General features: G+C 28.1%; 1 long non-coding RNA gene across 8 annotated transcripts; it reads right to left on the minus strand.

Moving 5' to 3' along the window:
- Nucleotides 1–542: 542 nt before the first annotated feature.
- LOC145304004 (uncharacterized) lies at nucleotides 543–14,153 on the minus strand. Of its 8 annotated transcripts, none has more exons than XR_013873943.1 (5): nucleotides 14,076–14,153; nucleotides 13,161–13,222; nucleotides 9,518–9,593; nucleotides 9,049–9,108; nucleotides 1,033–1,542 (listed from the first exon to the last, which is right to left on the minus strand). It is a non-coding gene; the product is annotated as an uncharacterized LOC145304004 (long non-coding RNA). The 8 variants fall into 8 exon arrangements; XR_013873945.1 differs by lacking the exon at nucleotides 1,033–1,542 and adding an exon at nucleotides 1,630–1,749; XR_013873944.1 differs by lacking the exon at nucleotides 1,033–1,542 and adding an exon at nucleotides 2,044–2,159.
- Between the last annotated feature and the right edge of the window lie 307 nt (nucleotides 14,154–14,460).

Consider the following 14,460-nt stretch of genomic DNA (forward strand, 5'->3'; position numbering starts at 1 on the left):
TCAGCGGCCGCAGCTGTACTTGTCAGCTGCCAGCCGCCGCAGTCGGCGGTCGGCGGGAAAACGGCGGCGGATCTTTATGAAATTTTAATACATTATGTAGACATGTAAGAAAAGCTTAAGTTTAAAATTAGAAGTCTCTAAGTCAAAAATTGCGGCCACAGGAGCCTTTTAAAGATTTCTGGAGACCTGGAGGATCAGGACCTGCAGGATCATACCTGGAACCTAAAATTGACTTGAACACCTGTATTTAATATGAGGATGTACTATTAGAGGATATTTTAGTATTTTGGTAAGATAAAATGCTTTGTTTAAGTCAAGTTTAAGTTTTGATCTTTACCTGGATGACCCTGCCAGGTTTGCTGGCATCCTGTGCCCGCCAGGATGGAGATATTCAAAAAATTCAAACTCTCAGTTATGTGTCATACCCAAACTTAAAAAGTCAAGCAGTTTGGGCTCTTTATCTTTCACACACAGAAAATGAGATAGAAAAAACCGGAGGGGGGGGCGTTCAACGCCCCCCCCCCGACCGTTAAGGGTTAATGCTAATGATATTTTCTATTTAACAAATTCTATATTTACTCATGGTTATATGTCAAAAAAAGGTATTTATGGTAGTACAATATTTCCATGCTCATATAATTACTTAATCATAATTTTTTCTGTTTAATATTTCTTCTTGTCTTTTTTTCCAGTAGAGGTCAGCTTTATAGTCAGCCAAAGACCTAAACAATATTCTGCACTAGTTTGAGCACTTTTACAGTGTACTGAACATTTTTTTTATGATTTTTTCTTAAGAACTGGTTATTTAGTTAGTCAGTAATACACTCATGTTGTCAGTTGCAGATATTTAAAAAAATCTATTTTAATTACTAAGATATTCAAACTTATGAATTTTTGTCTTCACTGCCCCAAGATGTTATTATCCTTGTTTGATTTGGTTTGCATTATTTTTGAATAATAATATCATATAATATATCAAAAAATCACATCAAATGAAAAATGGCTGAAGCAAAAATGAAACAAAAAATCTGTTATATGATTTATTGGTCTATGTAAATAAAACATTAAAATACATAATATAAATGAAAACACAATCTAAAAAATCAACTAAAACATATATTATATTTCAATATTATCTTAAAGCCGGTTTTTTTTTATACACATGGAAGAATCAATATGATGATTACATGTATATTATTTTAATATTACATTTATTTATCTTTAGTTTATCTGTTCTTATTGCATATAAATATTACCACTAACTTAGATTAAATAAGGAATAATTTAGATTAAAATTGTTGGATATGAAAATTTAGATTAGAATCAACAAATTGTGAAATTTAAGAATGAGAATAAGAAAGTCCCCACCCCTTACATAATGACAGCTTTAAATGACAGAATAAATTAAGGTTAAAAAATTAACCTTCATATCTAAATGAAAGTATATTAAAAGCCTAATACAAAGCTTAATGTTGATATTTAAGCATATTCTGTTCAAGCCTCATTTTTGATTCAAGCTCTCGATACATGTCTGCCATAGACCTAAATACAGTAAACAAACCTTTATGTAAACAAAATTGGAAGAAAAAAAACTTATGGAGAAAATTTTTGAAAATGGTATTAGGTTTGCTGATTTCAATTGCTAAATTGTCTATTGTGAATTGTACAATCTAATTTTTTGGAAACTTTTCATCAATTGCTTGCCATTTCATTTTGTATTCTAACTCTCTAAACATATCAGCCATGGACCTACAAAAAATAAGCTCAAACACCATGCAAAAAAAAACTCCTTTGATAAGGGCATTTCTATAAAAGGTGTTTCATCGCAATAATTACCTTAATCTATTGCAGATTTAGTTGATTCTATATATAATACAGTGAAACCAAAAGAAAAGATTTAGAGTGAAAGAAGAAATACTCAAAGTGTATATTAAAAAAAGGTATTGTTACAGAGATTTTAAAAGTATAAAGTTATTATTATATTTATAAGATTATGATAAAAATATTGTGATAATTTTAATTTTCAATTTTCTAATTTTATTTGCTAAATTGTCTATTGTGTTATAAAGTCTATTACAACTTAATATTTTGGAAACTTTTCATCAATTGTTGGGTATTTCATTTTGATTTCTAACTCTCTAAACATATCAGCCATGGACCTGTAAAAAATAAACTCAAACACCATGCAAAAAACTCATTTGACAAGGGTACTTCCAAGAAAGTTGTTTCATCGCAATGTTTACTGAAATTTATTGCAGATTGAGTTGATTAATAGTTTTTTTTTTTATCAAAAGAAAAGATTTAGAGTAAAAGAAGAAATGGTTTAATGACCTCACTAAATGTATTATTTGTGAACATTTCAAAACAGTTACTGTGATAAAGCGTTTCAATTTCCAATGGTTTGTCAACATGAATTATTATTACAATATATTTCTAGGATTATAAAATTTTGTGAGATTAATGTCATGAAACTTCCCATATTGTTATGATTTTGAAAATATCCAAATACCTTGAAAATTAGTAAACATAAAAAATAAGTATAAAGAAAAAATAATTCAAAATTCTAATAAACAATATTAAAAATCAGAAGAAAAATTTTTTATTTCAGATATTATTAATTTAATATTATATATAATGTATTTGTAAATTATTTTAAAAATCTATTTGTTATTTGTTTTAAAGATAGGAATAAAGAATCTAAAACCAAACAGCTTTTTTTTTCAAAACAATTTGGATACAATACATTATTTGAAAAAACTCCTCTTTCATTATACACTATATATATGTTTAGATATCTGTAAACCACCAATTTATGACTATTGATTTTTGATCAGCTGTAGGTTTCAATACTAGATGTTTTTTTAAGAAGCGCAGCTACTCTAAATCTAGAGAATAAATCTAATTTTGCTTAGAATTTACTTTTAGGTGTTTTAAACATTGTAAATTAAAGATTTTATTTTAATATTTAATATTTTACAACAATATCTTCTAAAAACTGTGAGGAAGTTTGATAAAATTACGTTTATTTTGCAAGCTTGTTTGAAAATATTTCATTATTTTTATAATTCTGACAAAATAGATTTTCTGTTTAAATAAATAACATAGCCACAAAAAGGTTTAAGTAGTTATTGAAATATTCTATTACTATTCTTGCTAATTAAATATTCGTTAACTATGTTTAATTTGCATTTTTAAAATAGACAAGAAAAATATCCTACTTAAATGCTAATTTTATGAAGTTATCTTAAACCTTTTCCAAAAGTTTGTTTTATAAAACTTTTTTATTTTTCATTGATTTTATTGATTATATAGGTTAAAAATATCAAAAGTATTTTTCAAAGGCTCTAGATAAATTTTGATTAATTTCGATTTTTGATTTTTTAAATTTTTTTAAAAATCTGCAAGAATATGCATGTCTATTCAAAGAATAGATTATATAAAAAACAAAATTAAACATATTCAGGCTATCAAAAAGAAAAAAATATTCTTTTTTACCATTAAATCGCAAATATTTAAAATCATTAGATTTTAAGCTTATTTTGCATGGAAACACATTTTTTCAGTTATTTTTTCTCAACAATGGATCTTAAATGATTATTACTGAAAACTTTTATGAAAATGTTATTATCCAAAACTTCAAATAAAGGAAATAATTGCCGTTTGCAAAAATGTGTGCAATAAGTTGCCAATATCTCGTTAGAAGGGACTTAATGGATTTAAATTCTTACTGCTTATGAGTTAGTGGACTATAAACTATTAGAAAAGTATCACTTTAAGGTGAAATTTTCAGGGTCAACTTTTTTTCTTTTAAAATTCGCAGTGTATATACAAAGTGGTTTTAATTAATATCTAAATAAATTGTTTAAGATTCTTTATCCCTATCATAATTCTGTTTTCATATTTAATAAAGTCTTCTATTTTTTTCATCAATTTCTTTTAGTCTCATTTGATGTTGTAGGTCTGAAAACAAACTTGCCATAGACCTGCAAAACATAAACTCAAAAACCATGCAAAATAACTATACTAATTTTTTTGGGGAAAATAAAATATATTTCTAAACAGTAAATAATAAAATTAATTAAAACTATAATGTCTTGTATAAATGGCAAAATTTATCACATAATTTTATAGATAAATATTGTACATTAATTTTAAATAAACTAATTAAAAATAAAGTGTGTTTTTTTATGGAAACTTTTTTGAAAGCAATTTTACCCCACTTGGAGTTGTTAGAATTTATTGATTAATGGCTTATTCTCTTCGTTTTTATAACCATTAATAGAAAAACAAAAAAAAAATATTTCAGTTTTTATTTAAAAAGTACAGTAAATTCAAAAATTCAAAACTTAGGTGACAACATGTAAAAAAGGTTTTAGCGCATTTTTCTTATGATCAAATCTCCTACCCATTGCAAGAATGGCTGCAAAACGATTGAAAGTTTAGATACAGAGCTAAAAATTTATACAGATACTATTGGTGACATGTACTAGAACATTTTAAAGTTTGAAGGCCATATCTTAACCAGGGAGGGAGTACTGGCCCCCCAAAGTACTCCCTCTATTCTTGCAAAGGGTAGAAGATTTGAGCATAAGAAAAATGCACTAAAACCATTTTTAGATGTTGACACCTAAGTTTTGAATTTTTGACTTTACTGTACTTTTTATATAAAAATTTAAATATTCTTTTGCTTTTCTATTAATGGTTATAAAAAACGAAGATAATGAGCCATTAATCATTAAATTCTGATATCTATAAGTGGGGTGTAATTGCTTTCAAAAAAGTTCTCATAAAAAAATGTATATATATATATATAGATTATTTAATGTGTTTTTTTAATAATGGTATAATATTTGCCAAAAAGACTAGAAACAGAAATTTAGGGCAGAGTGATATTGAATTTAAAATTTTAATAAATGCATATAAATTCATGCATTCAACTTGAAAATAAAGGGCTGCAAATAAAAAAAGGGATAAGAAGAAAAATTTTTCGCATCCAAAAAAGAAACAATATCCTAACTGAATTTTAAAAACATTTTGTCATAAAAGCCATAGTTATTATAGAACAGTAGAGGAAAAATTATTTTAACCATTTTTTGGTAAAATATTCTGTAAATATTATTGATAAATAATTGTTTTTCCCTTTAACATATCCTACCAAGAGCAAAATTTTTTTTAGTTTTATGAAATAACACTTCATTGATGATCCATAATCTATGAACTTTTTAAAGAAAAATTTAGGGAAAAATTTGAATATCATTGAAATAAAAAGGAAATGAATGAACAACAAGAATTATTTTTCACAAAATCAGATATTTCAGAATTTTAGCTATGCAAAAACATGATTAAATCATGAATGATATTTTAAAACTCAGAATATTCTTTCAGAAAATTTAGCTGTTTAAGGCAATTGAAGTTATGTATTTGAAAGTTACAGCCAAAAAAAATAATTTTATAAAGGTTAAAGTTATATCAAAATACCATATCTCAATCAAATACTTTTTGGCAGGAGGTGCACAGAGAGACAATGGGCTGTTTATTAAACTATTCTCCAAAGTTTTATAATAACATTTTCTTATTCATTGGCTTAACAACTTTAAGGACTTTACTTAGTTTTGATTGGTTAATTCATTAAGTTAAGTGTTCAAACGTTTCAACAACTAAATTTAATGTACAGAAGGTGTTATTTTGAGTATCATCATTGGGAATGTACATCAATTTATCGGCCAATGTCTTATCCCTTTAGATCCCTGCAGGAGGTGAGTCATCCAGAAAATTGGAACTCTTGTCCTTGAACAAAAAAGTGCAAGATGATATTTCTGAAGAATTGAATTGCAGTTTAATTTTTGCACAAGCCGGAAATACATTGGCAAAAAAAGAAACAACATTTCAAATTGAACAGCTCTAGAATGGTAAGTAATAAGAGAGAAAGGGGACAATGCATGAGCTGTTAATTACACTAGTCCTCAAAGTTTTATAATAACGTTTTCTTATTCGTTTTACTTGAGTGAATTTTATTTGTTGATTCATTATGTTGAGTGTTCAAACTTTTAAATCACTAATTTTAATGTACAGAAGGGGTAATTTTTTGTATCATCATTGGCCTATAGATCCCTGGGTAAGTAATAGATCATTTTAGAAAAGCAAATTTTTAAAAATTCTATTTCTAGAAATCTTTTCTGATGACAGTCAGATCTTGTAAAAATGGCCAAAAGAAATAATTGAAGTGGGGGGGGGGGGTGTTCTGTAACCACAAGGCACTTTGTGGGAAAGCACAAAATATTCTAAAATGTTGCCTGTTTTATTTTAATATAATTGCATTTTCAATAATTCTTCAGAGTAAATTTTATTGGTTAAAGTTTAAAAAGAGTCTTAAACAGTGGATGAACGATAGAGCAGACCTTACAAGAAACTGAAATCTTCGCCAGAGCCTTACACAGAGGACACTGAAGATATTCTCCACAAGTATACCCAAGTAAATAAATACAGGGATAAGATAATAGCCGATAAATTAATGTACATCCGAAATGATGATTCACCAAATCACCTCTTCTGTATATAACTGTTAATGTACTATTGAAAACTTAAATATACTTTTAGAAATATTACTTTTATTATTGACCTTTCTAAAGAATGTAGACTTTTCTCAGTGGAATTCATATTATTCATTTTATGGCTGTCCATTTTGAACAAAGGTCGATTTCTTTAAAAACAAAGATTTCAGAAATTTTTTTAAAAGGAGTGTGTGAAACCATTAGGGAGTAAAATATGAAAAGACAGGCTTTCCCAATGACAATTTTATGGGTAGTGTTGAAACCCTTTATCGCAGGCAACTTGAAATATTTGAAAATATAAAAAAAAATTATTTATGACTTTAAAAACGCTTACAGATTTTTAGAGAATTACCAGGTCATGTGAAGGAAACGAAGTTGCTGGTTTCGTCGTATTTTCACTGTAGCTTTTGAAAGGTTATTTTATGTTAGGTTAGGTAATTGCCCCGCAGGTTTAGGAAATTGGCCCCGCAGGGGCTAGAAATAGGGGAAAAGCTACTGTGAAAATATAAAGAAACCCACAACTTCGTTTCCTTCACAGGACCCGAATTACCTTTAACTTAAATGAATTGATACTGTAAAATAAATACGCTATTTTGTTATTTTCAAGAATTTTTTATTATTGAGAATTGGACTCAAAATTCATAATGGACAATAGACCATGATAAATAGTAATTGTTTGATAATAAATGTATTTACAAATAATAATTGGCACCTAGTTCCGGTTATTACCAGAACTTTTTAATGTATAAAGGTCACCACAAAAAGTTTTTTTTTATGCAATGATAAAGTATAAAGAATACGGGCACAATAGTGAATAGTTGGTTACCAGGGATCTAAAGGGATAAGACATTGACCGATAAATTGCACCTCGATAATGATGGACACTTAACTCAATGAAGTAACCAATCAAAATTCAATAAAAATTAACTTTTATTGGGTTTGAAGCAAAGCTTCTCAACAATTGGAATCAAAGAACTTCGGCATGTCCGAAGCTTAAATCCATATCACTATGATTCTTATGTTTTGTGTAACTTTAAAAATCAAAGTAAAAAACTTTCTTTAAAATATTTATGTTTACTAATAATTTTACTAAAACAAGGATGACAACATCCATAAAAGTGAACATACGAAACAGTAGAACAAACGAAAATTAACACAGAAATCAGAACATAAATGTATAAAAGTTGACACAAAATTGTAAGTAAAATTGTTGTTAAACTGCTTAAATACAGGATAATGTTTAAGGACATACTTAAATTTTTAGACTTGGTTATAGATATGCTTCGCTTATAACATTATAACATATGTTGTTAAAAATAATAAAAATCAACATGTTTAAAATAAAGGTACTGACATTCTGGTAACGATTATAGAGTTGCTACGCTTTCTAAATCATACCTAACTACTACAGGAATCATCATGCAAATTTTAAAATCGATAGGACAATTCTAAATTAACGAAAATGCCATCCGTTTCGGATAGACACACCCTAATTATAGAAAAGCTTCGTTTTTTAAAAATTACTATGTTTTGAAAGATATAAAAATAACTCTATATTATACGTAAATACTGTTAAGCATAATACAAAACATAATATTACAATGACGCCCATATAAATATATTAAAAACAGAATTGATATAAAAAACAGGTCAGCTGAACTTTAGCTTCCGGTTTTGTACGTATTACCCTCATCCTATCTCAATATTTACTACTAGCTAAATAAGCTTTAAACTTCAAAAAAATCTAAATTTAAAAAATCAAAATTTTGATTGTATAATGTGTAAATCATTCATACATTATATTGCTTTCCCCTTTGACCGGAGTAGCTGAAAATAGCTTTTTTAGTTGGGTTTTCAGTTGTACAATTTCGCAAATTAGGGAAAAAATGGGTAATCAATTTTCAGTTGATCTAAAAACATTACCTATAGTACCTAGTACAAAATTTCATACTTACTTAAGAAAATAATATTATTCTTATGAATCTATAAATACAATAATAAACAGAGTGTCTTGAAAATTCGTAGTTTATAAATTGATTTTGATATCTCCTGTATTATATAATGTAAAATATGGTTATGTTTTTAAAAATATAAGCAGCATAACTCTTTAAAAAAACGCTATTTTTGAGTTGTAATAATTATTTGACACTCAATGTTTTATAAAAGAAGAGTAAAACAAAGATTTAAAAATGTACTAATGATAATAAATAAAATTGCCCCTTCTGTAGATAAAAGTTATTGGTTAAAAAATTGAGCTTTATAATTTTATGTATCAATCAAAATAAATAAAAGAACCCAAAGTTTTAAGCTTACAAATGAGATAACGTAGTTATAAAAAAAAATTTGAACACCATTGTGCTAAAAACTAATAGTAAGTAAAGGATACAAACTCAGAAATGGCTTCATTTTAAGGATTATGTTGTAAATTATCTATACAATAGATGTGCATGTCCTATATGGTGTACATAATTATATTATATGTATTGTATGTAATTACTTTTGTTTATTTCAGTAAAATCTAGGTGCAAAGCATCGCTCTTTGTCCCCTCGCATTTCCCTTAAATTAATTTTTATCTATGTTTATGTGACTTCACAATGTACATGTTCATAAAGTTTTTGAAAAGTGCAATTTTCCTAGATTTTTTTATGAAAATCAAAATCTAATTTTTTTAATTAGTTTTAAATCAACTATGTTTTAATTTAAATTGTTTAGGTTTGGGACACTTTTAGAATTTAGAAAAAAAATCACATAACATTTAAGTTTGTTGTTTTTATGGTATATTCTAAATGAAGCGCTGGTAAGTGTCATGTTTGACGTCATAAAAATACGTATGGAAGGGAGGGATGATAGGAGAAGTGGGAAAAAGAGATAATTAATAGACTTTTTTAAAGACGTCACACATGACACTTTCCAGCACTTCAACTAAAAGCTGGAATATTTGAGAAAATTTGAAATATTAACTAACCTAGCTCTTTGGATGACTGGTTCAGCTCTGTAAACCATTTGGTTTGTTGTCACCCAGTTATTTGATGGATAAGAGCCTAAATTTAAATACATTTTATCACCATGTAATTCATAAACTAACTACCAGAAAAATACATAAAAATCCTATATTTTTGAGCATTTAGAAAATAAATAATAAGTGAAGGAATAAAATAATTTCTAATTTAATATCAAACTAATGGTTGCGGTCCTAGCACCTAGGATTATATATTCCAGGGATCGGAAGCCGCGCGTAAGCCGCGTGTAAGCCTCAGTGAAATTGTCATTTTATCACTATAAAATTTAGCTGGATGTATAAAACTGTCTCTTTAGTAGACAATCCTTCTTTCAAAAATTTCTTTTTCTGCTCACAAGCAGGTTTAAAACTGAGGCTTATGCGCGGCTGAGGCGCGGCTTCCGAACCCTGATATATTCGAAGTAGTGAAGAAAGTGGGAAAATATCATAAAACCATAAAAGGACCTGTGAAGAGCTTTCATTAAGTGAAGAACTTAATCCTTTTAGACATAAAAAACTTTTCTTTATATAATACAAGTTGCTTCGCCCCTAGACTCTAAGGAAGGCAGAAATTTTAGGAAAATAGCCTAAAACCACCTCTAGACATTTAAAGACCTTCTCTAAAAAGTACAACCCATTAGGACCACTAAATTTTGAAACTTTTAGCTTTAGACAAAAAAAAAGTAGAAAAATTGTAAAAGAGAGAAAGAAATTAGTAAATTATAATTATAAATGAAAGAAATATAGTGTGAATGTTAGAATGTAGACAGTTTAATTTATAGTATACCAACAAACAAACAGACCAACTAACAAACATACCAATTAACCAATATAATACTTATTGAATAGCTGCTCTGCAATTTACCTTGTGGAACTGGATTATATAAACAGGAGAGATTATTTAATTCACCTTGTGGAACTGGATTATATAAACAAGAGGAATTATTTAATTTACCTTGTGGAACTGGATTATATAAACAAGAGGAATTATTTAATTCACCTTGTGGAACTGGATTATATAAACAGAAGGAATTATTTAATTTACCTTGTGGAACTGGATTATATAAACAAGAGGAATTATTTAATTCACCTTGTGGAACTGGATTATATAAACAGAAGGAATTATTTAATTTACCTTGTGGAACTGGATTATATAAACAGGAGGAATTATTTAATTTACCTTGTGGAACTGGATTATATAAACAAGAGGAATTATTTAATTTACCTTGTGGAACTGGATTATATAAACAAGAGGAATTATTTAATTCACCTTGTGGAACTGGATTATATAAACAAGAGGAATTATTTAATTTACCTTGTGGAACTGGATTATATAAACAAGAGGAATTATTTAATTTACCTTGTGGAACTGGATTATATAAACAGGAGAGATTATTTAATTCACCTTGTGGAACTGGATTATATAAACAAGAGGAATTATTTAATTCACCTTGTGGAACTGGATTATATAAACAGGAGGAATTATTTAATTCACCTTGTGGAACTGGATTATATAAACAGGAGAGATTATTTAATTTACCTTGTGGAACTGGATTATATAAACAGGAGGAATTATTTAATTCACCTTGTGGAACTGGATTATATAAACAGGAGAGATTATTTAATTCACCTTGTGGAACTGGATTATATAAACAAGAGGAATTATTTAATTTACCTTGTGGAACTGGATTATATAAACAAGAGGAATTATTTAATTCACCTTGTGGAACTGGATTATATAAACAGAAGGAATTATTTAATTTACCTTGTGGAACTGGATTATATAAACAAGAGGAATTATTTAATTCACCTTGTGGAACTGGATTATATAAACAGAAGGAATTATTTAATTTACCTTGTGGAACTGGATTATATAAACAGGAGGAATTATTTAATTTACCTTGTGGAACTGGATTATATAAACAAGAGGAATTATTTAATTTACCTTGTGGAACTGGATTATATAAACAAGAGGAATTATTTAATTCACCTTGTGGAACTGGATTATATAAACAAGAGGAATTATTTAATTTACCTTGTGGAACTGGATTATATAAACAGGAGGAATTATTTAATTTACCTTGTGGAACTGGATTAAATAAACAGGAGGAATTATTTAATTTACCTTGTAGAAATAGATTATATACACAGGAGGTATTATTTAATTTACCTTGTGGAACTGGATTATATAAACAGGAAGAATTATTTAATTTACCTTGTGGAACTGGATTATATAAACAGGAGAGATTATTTAATTTACCTTGTGGAACTGGATTATATAAACAGAAGGAATTATTTAATTTACCTTGTGGAACTGGATTATATAAACAGAAGGAATTATTTAATTTACCTTGTGGAACTGGATTATATAAACAAGAGGAATTATTTAATTTACCTTGTGGAACTGGATTATATAAACAGGAGAGATTATTTAATTCACCTTGTGGAACTGGATTATATAAACAAGAGGAATTATTTAATTCACCTTGTGGAACTGGATTATATAAACAGGAGGAATTATTTAATTCACCTTGTGGAACTGGATTATATAAACAGGAGAGATTATTTAATTCACCTTGTGGAACTGGATTATATAAACAGGAGGAATTATTTAATTTACCTTGTAAAACTGGATTATATAAACAAGAGGAATTATTTAATTTACCTTGTGGAACTGGATTATATAAACAGGAGGAATTATTTAATTTACCTTGTGGAACTGGATTATATAAACAAGAGGAATTATTTAATTCACCTTGTGGAACTGGATTATATAAACAGGAGGAATTATTTAATTTACCTTGTGGAACTGGATTATATAAACAAGAGGAATTATTTAATTTACCTTGTGGAACTGGATTATATAAACAAGAGGAATTATTTAATTTACCTTGTGGAACTGGATTATATAAACAGGAGAAATTATTTAATTTACCTTGTGGAACTGGATTATATAAACAGGAGGAATTATTTAATTTACCTTGTAGAAATAGATTATATACACAGGAGGTATTATTTAATTTACCTTGTGGAACTGGATTATATAAACAGGAGAGATTATTTAATTTACCTTGTGGAACTGGATTATATAAACAGGAGAGATTATTTAATTTACCTTGTGGAACTGGATTATATAAACAGAAGGAATTATTTAATTCACCTTGTGGAACTGGATTATATAAACAGGAGGAATTATTTAATTTACCTTGTGGAACTGGATTATATAAACAGAAGGAATTATTTAATTTACCTTATGGAACTGGATTATATAAACAGGAGGAATTATTTAATTTACCTTGTAAAACTGGATTATATAAACAGGAGGAATTATTTAATTTACCTTATGGAACTGGATTATATAAACAGGAGGAATTATTTAATTTACCTTGTGGAACTGGATTATATAAACAGGAGGAATTATTTAATTTACCTTGTGGAACTGGATTATATAAACAGGAGGAATTATTTAATTTACCTTGTGGAACTGGATTAAATAAACAGGAGGAATTATTTAATTTACCTTGTAGAAATAGATTATATACACAGGAGGTATTATTTAATTTACCTTGTGGAACTGGATTATATAAACAGGAAGAATTATTTAATTTACCTTGTGGAACTGGATTATATAAACAGGAGGAATTATTTAATGATGACATTGATCTGTGAAGCCTAAAAAGAGTAAAATATGTAAGTATGATTATTCATTATACTAAAGTAACAGGATGTCTGTGTGTTTGTCTGTGTGTTTGTGTGTTTGTACCGAAGGATCTTGCTAACCACTGAACCGATCGGGTTCTCCTTAACAGGGTAGCTTTTCATAGGTTCCGGGAAGGTTTATAACTATTTTGGGGGAGGATACCACCACCCTCCCAAGAGAAATCGCCCCTAGAAAAAAATTCCCCCCCCCAAAAAAAAAAAAAAAAAATTTAATTTTTTTTTTATAATTAAAATAAAAAATGGAAGGGGGGGGACACCCCCTCCCCACAAAAAAAAATCCCCCCCTAAATTTTTTTGAAAATTTTTCTTTTAAAATCTAAAATAATAAAATTGGGTTATAAAATTCGACTCTCCTCAAGTGCCCCTAGAGACCTCTAGGGGCGTAGCCGCTAGTAAGATAAAAAGAGTGAAGCTCTTTAATGCCTATAAAAAATAACGTAGTAAAATACAAATGAAAATGATAGGTCAGTACCCGTTTATCCATTGCCATGTTTTATTTGATTATACTGTACAATGTACATAGCTGTTTTTTTATATAGACATATAAACTGGAAGATATTTAAAACCAGGGATCTAAAGGAATGAAACAATGCCAATAAATTGGTGTACATCCCCAATGATGATACCAAAACTAACACCATCCTAGATTACAGTTAGAGGTTTAAACGTTTGGACACTTAACTAAATGAAAAACCAATTCAAAAAGAGTCTCCAGAGTTGTTAAGCCAATGAACAAAAAACGTTATTATAATAGGTTGCTAGTGTAACAGCCCAATGTTCCCTCCCTCCCTGGTTTAAAACTTACCCATTGCCATGTTTCATCTGGTTGTATTCATGCCAGCTCATTTTTCCTGCGTTCCAGTCAGCCATTTTTATGTATCTGCAAAAAAATATATTTATATTAAGATCAGTATTTTCACAGTAACTTTTCTTCTATTACTATCCCATGCTTTTGGATCTAACCCTAAAGGGCAATCATTAACATATACTTAACCTGACCTAAAATAACCTATCAAAAGCTACTGTGAAAATACGACAAAACCTGCTACTCCGTTTTTTCCATGATCCAAAATCAATTCTAGATATATAATTAAAACAATGATATCTATTAAAGGACCCCCTCTGCATTGGAGCTCTTTTCCTACAACCTAAACTAACCCAACTTACCTGATATTTTGAGGTAAACCAGC

Source organism: Acartia tonsa, chromosome 13 (genome assembly GCF_053477335.1).
Source record: "Acartia tonsa isolate MP-2025a chromosome 13, ASM5347733v1, whole genome shotgun sequence".
NCBI classification, from domain to species: Eukaryota; Metazoa; Arthropoda; class Copepoda; order Calanoida; family Acartiidae; genus Acartia; species Acartia tonsa.